We start from the raw sequence: 9,325 nt of genomic DNA on the forward strand, positions 1-9,325 counted from the left end.
GGCAGAAGGCAGCACTAAACCACTGAGCCACCTGGGCTGCCCATGTGTCAGTACTTTTGATACAACAGAGCTTTGTTCTTATCTCCCGGAGTCGAAGAATGAATCTCATGGACAATAGAAAATGAGTAAGGGAATAGAAGTTTATAAAGTGAAGATATAGAGGAAGCTCTCAGAAGTGAGAGGACATGTAGGGTTGGTCTTTTATTGAGAACCTACTCAGGGAACCTAAATCCTTTTAACTATCCATTGATATCACCTGTTGAAGACTAGTGAAAATATCTTTAATGGCTTACTTCCTTTTTAGAATCTGATGATTTTTTTCTTGGTCACAAATAGCTGATACAACAAGACACCTTCCCCACCCACACCAAGGGCAGGGTGGTCTGGCTTGCTCCCTTATCTCTGGTTTCCTTACATCTCAGCATTTTTGGGATTTTTGTGAGCCTGCTTCCATGGCCCCCTGCCTAGCCCCATTTGTCCCTAACTCACTTTTAATGTTGTGTACATCAAATTATAGTAAAAAGATGACTATAAACAACATGCAGCTCCTCTATTTTAATGAATAACACAACAGATTACAGTAAACCAAGTTTATATTCCACGATTTAGTGTAGTTCTCCCATTAGTTCACTTTGTGATGGGCATTAAGAGTATCTTCAAATCCAATAGTCTCATCATTACACCTCAAAATATCCATGGAAAGGTTTGAGCTTGGAAGAAATGGAAGATGCTAAACCTACTGCACTATCTTGAATTCCATTTGTAATTTTAGTGGAGCAAACAGACCTTGGATGTTTCTTAGTGTGGAAAAATGCATTTTATCTGAGTTGGAAATTTTTTTCTGATAATTCAAGAGGGTGACTGGGCAACAATTGATTTTTTTTTTTTTTTTTTTTTCACACAAGGAGGACATTTTCAAAGAAGATCATGACTTTCAAAGGTCTACTTGCTGAAAGTTCAGTAACTGGAATGCTGTCCTTTAGCTAAGATCCCAGTCCTCTGGCATTCATCTTCATTTGCTCTGTGAACCTCCTCTCTCTTTTTGTAGAGGTCAAAATAGCCTGAAGGCTTTACCTATGTACTTCTCCCTTCCCTTTCACCTTCACAAGTGCTAATTCCTTGGTAAGGTCTTCTCCAAGGACTAAAACTCACACAGGCACTGTGTGATTTAGCATAAATGGCAGATATGAACTGAGACCAATTGTAATTTTAGTATTCTTATGAATGTGATGTAATTGAGCTTGGACATTTTAGTTACATATGTAAGTGTGTGCTAAGAATATCAAATTGAAAAGTCACCTAAAAAAGAATTTGAGCTACTTCAAGCTGGAAGAAATTAGGAAGAGGTTGTGGGATATTATGATTTATAGTAAGGTAAATATTTGGTCTTCATCTCCATTTCTGGCAAAAACCTTTGGAATTTCCAAAGAGATAGGAACCATAGAGATGCCTTTTGTTATGTTAACAAAGTGATTCTGGGAGACACCTAAGGGTGGGGGCTGGTTGCCAGGACCAACCATATGATTAAAGGGTTGGCAATTTCAGTCACCATTTTCCCACCTCCTGGGAAGGGAGGAGGATTACAGGTTGAATCAATGGCCAGTAGCCAATTATTTAATCAATTTTGCCTAGGTAATAAAACCTCCATAAAACAAAAAGAATTGGTTTCATTGAGCTTCTGGGCTGGTGAACACATGGAGATTGAGAGAGAGTAGTGTGCTTAGGAAGAGTATGGAAGCTCCATGCTCTTTCCCTATACCTTGCTCCATGCATCTCTTCCATCTGGCTATTCCTGAGTTATATTGTTTTATAATAAACTGGCAATCAAATAAAATGTTCTCCTGAGTTATGTAAGCCACTCTGGTAAATTAATCAAATCCAAGGAGAGGATCATTGGAACCTCTGTCTATAGTTTGTTGGTCAGAAGTACACATAACAAGCTGGACTTGCAGCTGTTATCTGAAGTTGAAAGGTGTGGGATCAGTCTTAGAGGACTGAAACCTGTGGGGTCTAATACTATCTTTAGGTAGATAGTGTCAGAACTAAGTTACATTGTAAGACACCCAGCTAGTGGTATGGGAGGTAAAAAACCCACACACTGGAATTGGAATCACAATTATTGCTTGTTAATGAATTCATAAGTGTGGGTAGGGCAAGAAATGTAACGCTGAAATAAAAACAAGGACTGAGATGCAAAGAAAAAAAATGTACTTGCCAAAAGCCTGGGAAGAAGGATTGACATAAGAAAGGCATTAGGTACAGAGTATGAGAATAAAGAGGTGTGGAAAAATAGCTCCAAGATATGCAGCATAGCAAGAAAATAAAGAGGAAAAAAATATGGGATATAGATGCAAAAATACAGATTCCAGCAAAAATAAATAAAAATAAAAATTGTTGGTAGGGTACATATAGTATAAGCCTAAAAGCTGTCTTCAGCTTGTTTGTTCGTTTAAGAATATAGACAATGAAACTGAAGGATTGAATGATAAATCACTTGAGGCAGGATTTCTAAGGAAATCTAAGGATGTAGATCAAACAAGACAAAGCTAGGATTGAATCTAATATGAAGAAAATAGAAAGAATGAAGTGTTATTACATGTGATCTCTGATTCATCTTTCTCTGAACTACGGTTTCTTATCAGTGAAAGAAAAGTGTTCAGGAATTATTGTTATTAGAGACTTTACATTAGATTGACACATCATGGAGAGTATCATTCAAATCTTTAAATATTTGCTGATATCAAACAATGTAAAAAAATCAATAATTAAGTGTATACCCTTAGAAATAGCAATCACATATTTTTAGATATAAATGGATTGCCCTATACAAAAGTAATGATATTTAACTAGACCCTGCTTTTTAAATATTTTTCTTCAATAGTAGAGATAGACTTGTATAGTCCATTAACAAATTTTCCCAAGGTTCACTTTTCTACCAGAGGCCCTATTCAAATGCCAGGTGGTCAGAATCAAAGAGTTACGAATTGACCCCTACAAAGATTTAGCTCAGTCAATGGGAAAATCAGAAGAAAAAGTAGCCATTTAAGCATAGAATAGAAAGAAAAATGTTAGCTTGGTTTTAACTGGTTTGACTCAATTTAGTTACTTAAAACTAACCAACAAATAATACCAATTGCCCACTCTCCCATCTCCACTTTCCAAGAAGTAGAATTAAGAGCTTTCTCTTTATTTCCAATAATAAGTAGGCCAAGTTGTCTCACATTACAATTGGTGGTTGTTTCCTTTAGTGTAAAAATGAAATACTACTAATTCCTAATTTGCAAGGTTGTATTGAAGAAAAAAATGAGTCATCATATTCAACAACACACCTAATAAATACTTAGCATCTTGAATTCTCAGCTTAGTCACTTTTAACTCATTTTGAGTTCAACTATTGGGTACTGTTAATAAGCATTATTTTAAGAAGAAAGTAAAGAAGGTTGATATCTAGGGAAAGGTGTAAAGGTTGTACCCAATGAAAAAGCATAGAAGATAAGAAATCTAAATCAGTATTACAAATATAGGAGAAGGGAACATATAATCCAATAAATCAAAAGAAGACCTTTGAGAAGAACGCATGTTTTGTGAAGAAAAATGTAGTTTCAGGCAGCCCAGGTGGCTCAGCAGTTTAGCGCCGCCTTCAGCCCAGGGTGTGATCCTGGAGACCTGGGATCGAGTCCCATGTTGGGCTCCCTGCATGAAGCCTGCTTCTCCCTCTGCCTGTGTCTCTGCCATTCTCTCGCTCTCTGTCTCATGAATAAATAAATAAAATCTTAAAAAAAAAGGTAGTTTCATAAATATATGTGAATTGAAAAGACAGGAAAGGGAGATTACAAATCCCTTAAGAGAAACTGAAATAAATTTAATGACAAAAGAGGTAAATGCAGGAAGAAAAATGATTGACTTATCTGTGTAAGTGCTCATTGGTGTTGAAAGTGGTCATTGAGAGTATATGACCACTGGTTGGCCCATGAGCTGGACCTGGGGCATAGAAGGCTCCTTCCCTTGCTCCCCTGTCCCTATGAGTGTGCATTCTGCATATGTTTCCTTGCTCCCAGAAGTTGTCCCAACAACATAGCCTTGAGATGTGATGTGGTTTTGAGACCATCTAGATGGTAAATGTGACTGAACCCAGTAAAAGCCTTTATATAAACTTAAGGTTTGGTAAGTGGTGTGGAGATCTATTTGTTTTGTAGTCATCCAAGACAAGCCTTGTATATAATATCCTTTGCTTATTAAACCTCTCACCTACCAATCTGGAGTGATCTATTTATTCCTTTTGGTCTCTCCCTGCCATCCATGTACAGGGTTTTGTTTTGTTTTGTTTTGTTTTGTTTAGATTACACTTGGGAAATTCTCAAGAAGGTTGCAAACAAACAATGGGGAAGAGCTTGAGGTTGCAGTAGAAAGTAAAGTTTTCTACAGGGAGATGGCAAAGTCCTAAAACCAAAAGAGCTAGAAAATAATTTATATAGGTAATGTTTCATAACAAATCCTATAGTACCTTTATATTGTTTTATTGGGACAAAATTTTATTGAAATGATTTCAAGTGTTAAATCCTCTACAAATGGATAGATTTGGAAAAATAATGGGTATCTGAAAATAACACATTTTGCGCATATATTTACATTACACACTGATAGGTATAAGGTTCTGTAAAACAAAAAGAATAGAATGGCTAAATACATTATAGAGTTTATATGATGTATTTTGCCAACACAATGATGCTTATAAAAGTCATTAGTAATGCATATGATATTATATTAAATAAAAGGAAATTGAATATATAGAGTTAAAATTGGGAAAAATAAGTTAAAAAAGACTAAGAAAATCCATAGCAAAATGTTATAAGTAATTATCTCTGGATATTGAGGCTATGGATTATTTTTATATTCTTTTCACTTTTTTAATTTTCTAAAATTATTACATACTTTTTATATACCTATAGATGTTAATTATAAATCTACATTTTATAAATAAGTACATGTACACAAGGTTTTAAAAAGCAACTAGCTCTATAAGGCTTATTATTAAAAACAGCATTCCCTCCACCTTTTTCTCCTCCACCTCTTTTGCTTTCCTAAGGCAGCCACTTGCAAATCTTTTAACTGTTCCTTCTAATATTTACTTCCATTTTCTAAATAACTGCCATTTATTTTTAAGAGATTATTTTTTGACTTATTTGTGTGGAAAACAGGTTTGCTTTTCTCTGTCTCTGCCCCAACACCCACATCAGTATTTTCTCCCTTTAGCTTCCCAGTACATTTATCTCATATATTTAAATTAAATTAATATTTCATGTTAATTCATAGTGAAGACATATAGTGTAATATGACTTTTATTTTCTTCCTTGTGCAAGTTGTTTTCCTTGTGGTTTAATAATTGCTTCTTTTTGTTGTTTTCATAAGAACCTCCTCTCAAACTGTTAGAGGTGTAAAGGTCCTCTCAGTGGGTTTAAATAGATCAACAAAGGCCTTGGTTCAAGCTCCTTAGAAGTAGAGCTTGAGAAAGAGATTTGGATGCATTTAATTTATTAAATAAGCACATTCAGGAGAGGAGGAGTAAGAAAAGTGCTGGTCTGGGACAATCAATAAACAAGAATACAAGAATAATAATCTTTCAATTGGGGTCTAGCTTTCATCTGATCCTGAGGGGAAAGCTAAGGCGGTGTTTCCTTTGAGCAGTTTCTGGCACTGAGAAGCAGGGAGCTACGGAGTTATACCTTCAGGGCATGGTGGCTTCCTTTCTGCCAAGGATGGTTCCCCAGAGCAGGGGATAAATGGGTGTACTTCACATCCATCAGCTGGAGAATGATTTCTACTGACCCAACAAAATGGATTGGGGAAGATCCAGTATAAGTAATCCAGTATAAGTAATCTCAGTTTTTTGTTCCTTTGTTCCTTTCTGTCTCCTATCTGTCTCTCTCTGTGTGTCTTGGGGACATTTTTCCTGGGTGCCCATATATAAGGATGAATAGTTTTTTCTCTTGAAATGGCCTGGTTCTCTAGAGAGTAAATGAGTCTGGTGCCTGAGGCATACATATAGGATTTATCTTCAGCATTTTTGGAGCCAAAGAAGGGGGAATGATCTGTCTCCTCATATATTGTAGCACATAGGCTTTCATGTCTGAAAGCCACTCTTATGCTACAGTGTGTGTGATCTTGTTAAGCTCAGTCCTCTGTCAAGGAAGCAAAGAGGCAATAAAAGGTAGAAACTCTGGGAGATTAATTGTTCTTAAATAAACTTTCAATAAATGCTGCTGGTTTCAGTCCCTCATTAATATGTCTACTTTGAAGGATAACTGGTTTCCCCTGTACCTGAACCACTCCAAGTTTCCATGACACAAAAAGTTTTGCTTTTTCATCCCTTCCTCCTGACTGCTGCTGGCTTAACATTTCATTTTTCCTGGGTGCTTAGCAAATTGTAATGTTCTGCTTCCCAGCTATAAAAATTCTCTTTACGTCCTATTTGTAGCCATTTTTTTTTTCTTCAGTTTTCTTTGTCTTGGGGTTTATTCCTTCCTCCATATTACTCTCATAATGGTTGATTTTAGGAGATAAACTCCCTAAATTCAATCACCATGTTAAACCAAAATAAACTGTTTGTAACAAAATAATTTTTAATGTGCTTGATTTTACCTATGTTAACAGAAATTATAAGACAAATAAGTAGTTATATTTTAATTGTTATGAAAATCTGCAGATTATCTTTATTAAGAAGAGGAAATACAAAAATTCAATAAAATAAAGATACCTTTCTTTAGCAAAGAGAGCATGAACATGAATAAATATTTGAGTTTATGGGGAAAATAGCCATAATCTGCATATTAGATTGTGTTGTGCATAGACGGTACACTGATCCTGTATGAAATCCAGGTTAGTACTGTGTCTCAGAAGTAACATTCTTTGTGGGGATCTGGGATGACACTTTGGATTCTCAAATTCTCAGCATATGAGATTCTATAATACTCTGCAAGTAGAGTCTACACTTCTTTTTAGTCCATGTATAAGTAAGATTTTGGTCTTTTGTTCTCAAAATAAAATTTTCTGTAGTGGATCTTTACTATAAAATATACCCAAACAAAAAGAAAATTCTCCTTCTCTGGAGAATAACTTAGCCAAGGAAATTCCATTTTTATGAAGAAGTATACTTTCCCTGGAGAGAAATCTTTATTGGCTTGGACTCTAAAAACAGAGTTCCTGCTAGAGTATTGACAAGGGAACATCGCAATGATCCTGGATTATTTAATTCTGATATGAATAAAATTTGTTATTAATTTGCTCAAGTAATTAAAATATTGCTTTATAGGGTACTTTACATATCTTACAATATTATCCCATCATTTGTTAATTTTATTCTTACTATAGTTACAAGAACTCTTAACAGGTGTTTTTATTCATTTGTAACAGATAAAGTAACTGTTGAGTGAATTGGCAAGTATACTACAGCTATTTAAGCAGCAGGTAAAGTGTAGAATTGACATCCTATGAACTGACTCCTATGTTCTTTTAACTATGCAGTTCTGGCTCTCTTTTATATGCTCTGCACTCATAGACACCTTCTATGCTTTGTTCTGAGATTTCTTATGATCTAAAAGGAATATTTGTTGCTTTGTAACTACTATAAGGGTGGCATTATTCCCAAATTGCATTATCATCTTGGCAGAGAATCACCTCTCTGTCATTCATTGAATCTGTACTTTCTTTTGGTTAGTCTCTATTTGCAACTAAAGTGCAATTTACTATTCATGTTTCCATTCAATCTGAACTTTAGCCTTCTTCTTGTTTTTTGTTTGTTTGTTTTCAGGTGTGTGCACGTACCTCCGCAATATTCATTCTTGGTTTTGTACTGTTTCTTCTTCTACTATCTCATTTTTTAAAAATGACTTCACACCTTGCTACCCCCAAGCCTCTTTGGGTTAAGAGAAGTTACTATAATCCGTCCAAGGGAAGACCCCTTGTTCACAAGGTAGCAGTTTGGACAGTTGGACCACTGAGCAATGGTTAGAGGTCAAAGGAAACGTATAACTTAAGCATATGATATACTTCCTTTAGAGGAGGGATTATCTACCTTAGAAATAAAGCCCACAGGTATTCTTGTAAGTTACACTTAATCCTTCCTCATAACAATATGGTCTCTAAGAGCTATGGAGAAAGAGCAATATGACTCCAAAGTTGCTGCTAAATAGGTTGTATGGGTGGCTTACTTGCATATTTTAGAAATAAATTTTCCAGGACCCGTAGCACCAAAATTATTCCATACACAATTCCACCTAGGCAATTGTACAATTTCTAACAATATAAATATATCACTCCATTCTGAAAGAATATTCCCTCTATGGTACTGAAAAATTATATATTTTAAGCGAAGGAGAGAATGGAATCATTGGTGAATTCAGTATTTTCAACATAGTGTTCAAAAGAATTGCAAAAATGACATCAAGGAGTTACTGTTGTCCACAAAAATAACATTTTCCAGAGTGGCGGGGTTTACTTCTTGATTACTATGGGGCTATCCTAAGCTTACCTGAATCCTACCATGCAATCAGTTTGTGCTCCAAATGCCCTAGCTGAAACTAGGGTCGAATTCATTAAGGCCAAGGACTTTATACATCCAACAGGACGAACAAGTTTTGGGCTGGCAAAATGTTCCAGATTACCTGATACTGAGAAGTGAGTAAACATATTGACAAGTGATGATGCAGCTAAGATGCATTTTTCACTTAAGTGACTATTATGGAGAAAATAAGGCACATGGGATTAGAATGGAATGAAGTCAACAATGAACCAGAAACACTGATAAGGTAGGTACACTGAACCCCAGGAGTTATGGAAGGTCAAGTGGAAACAAGTTTCTCACTGGAGATGAGATGTGGGTGAATAAAATAGAGAAGTTTTTGTAAAATGAAGAGATAACAAGTTAGGTAGTGAGGTTATATGACAATCTCGTAACTGCCATGAGGAGTTGAGTAAGTTGAGATGAGGTAGGATAAGAAATAGCCTTTGTCAAACAAAGGGTTCCTTACCTTGGCATCCTAGAGCCATGGACTTAGCCTCACTGTACCCAAAAAGAAGTTCCTCTGGAGTCAGTGAGTACTTTCAAGGACCTCTACAATTATGTCCTTTGGTTAAAAGATAATAGAAGGAAAACTGTATGTTTACTTGGAAGTAATGATGGCCCCTGGTATATCTGACACAATTTGGGTTATTGCTCCCTTATTTTAATCTAGATTGATAGAGTGGGAATCATAAAAACAAAATAAAATGAACCTTTGTTCATATTATGGTCAATGTCAATCTTGAGTTTAGTGTTTATTATGGACCA

General features: G+C 35.6%; 1 pseudogene; it reads right to left on the reverse strand.

Moving 5' to 3' along the window:
* Positions 1 to 493: 493 nt before the first annotated feature.
* LOC140616447 (proteasome maturation protein pseudogene) lies at positions 494 to 1,010 on the reverse strand (annotated as a pseudogene).
* Positions 1,011 to 9,325: the final 8,315 nt, after the last annotated feature.

Source organism: Canis lupus, chromosome 24, assembly GCF_048164855.1.
Source record: "Canis lupus baileyi chromosome 24, mCanLup2.hap1, whole genome shotgun sequence".
In the NCBI taxonomy this organism is placed as follows: Eukaryota; Metazoa; Chordata; class Mammalia; order Carnivora; family Canidae; genus Canis; species Canis lupus.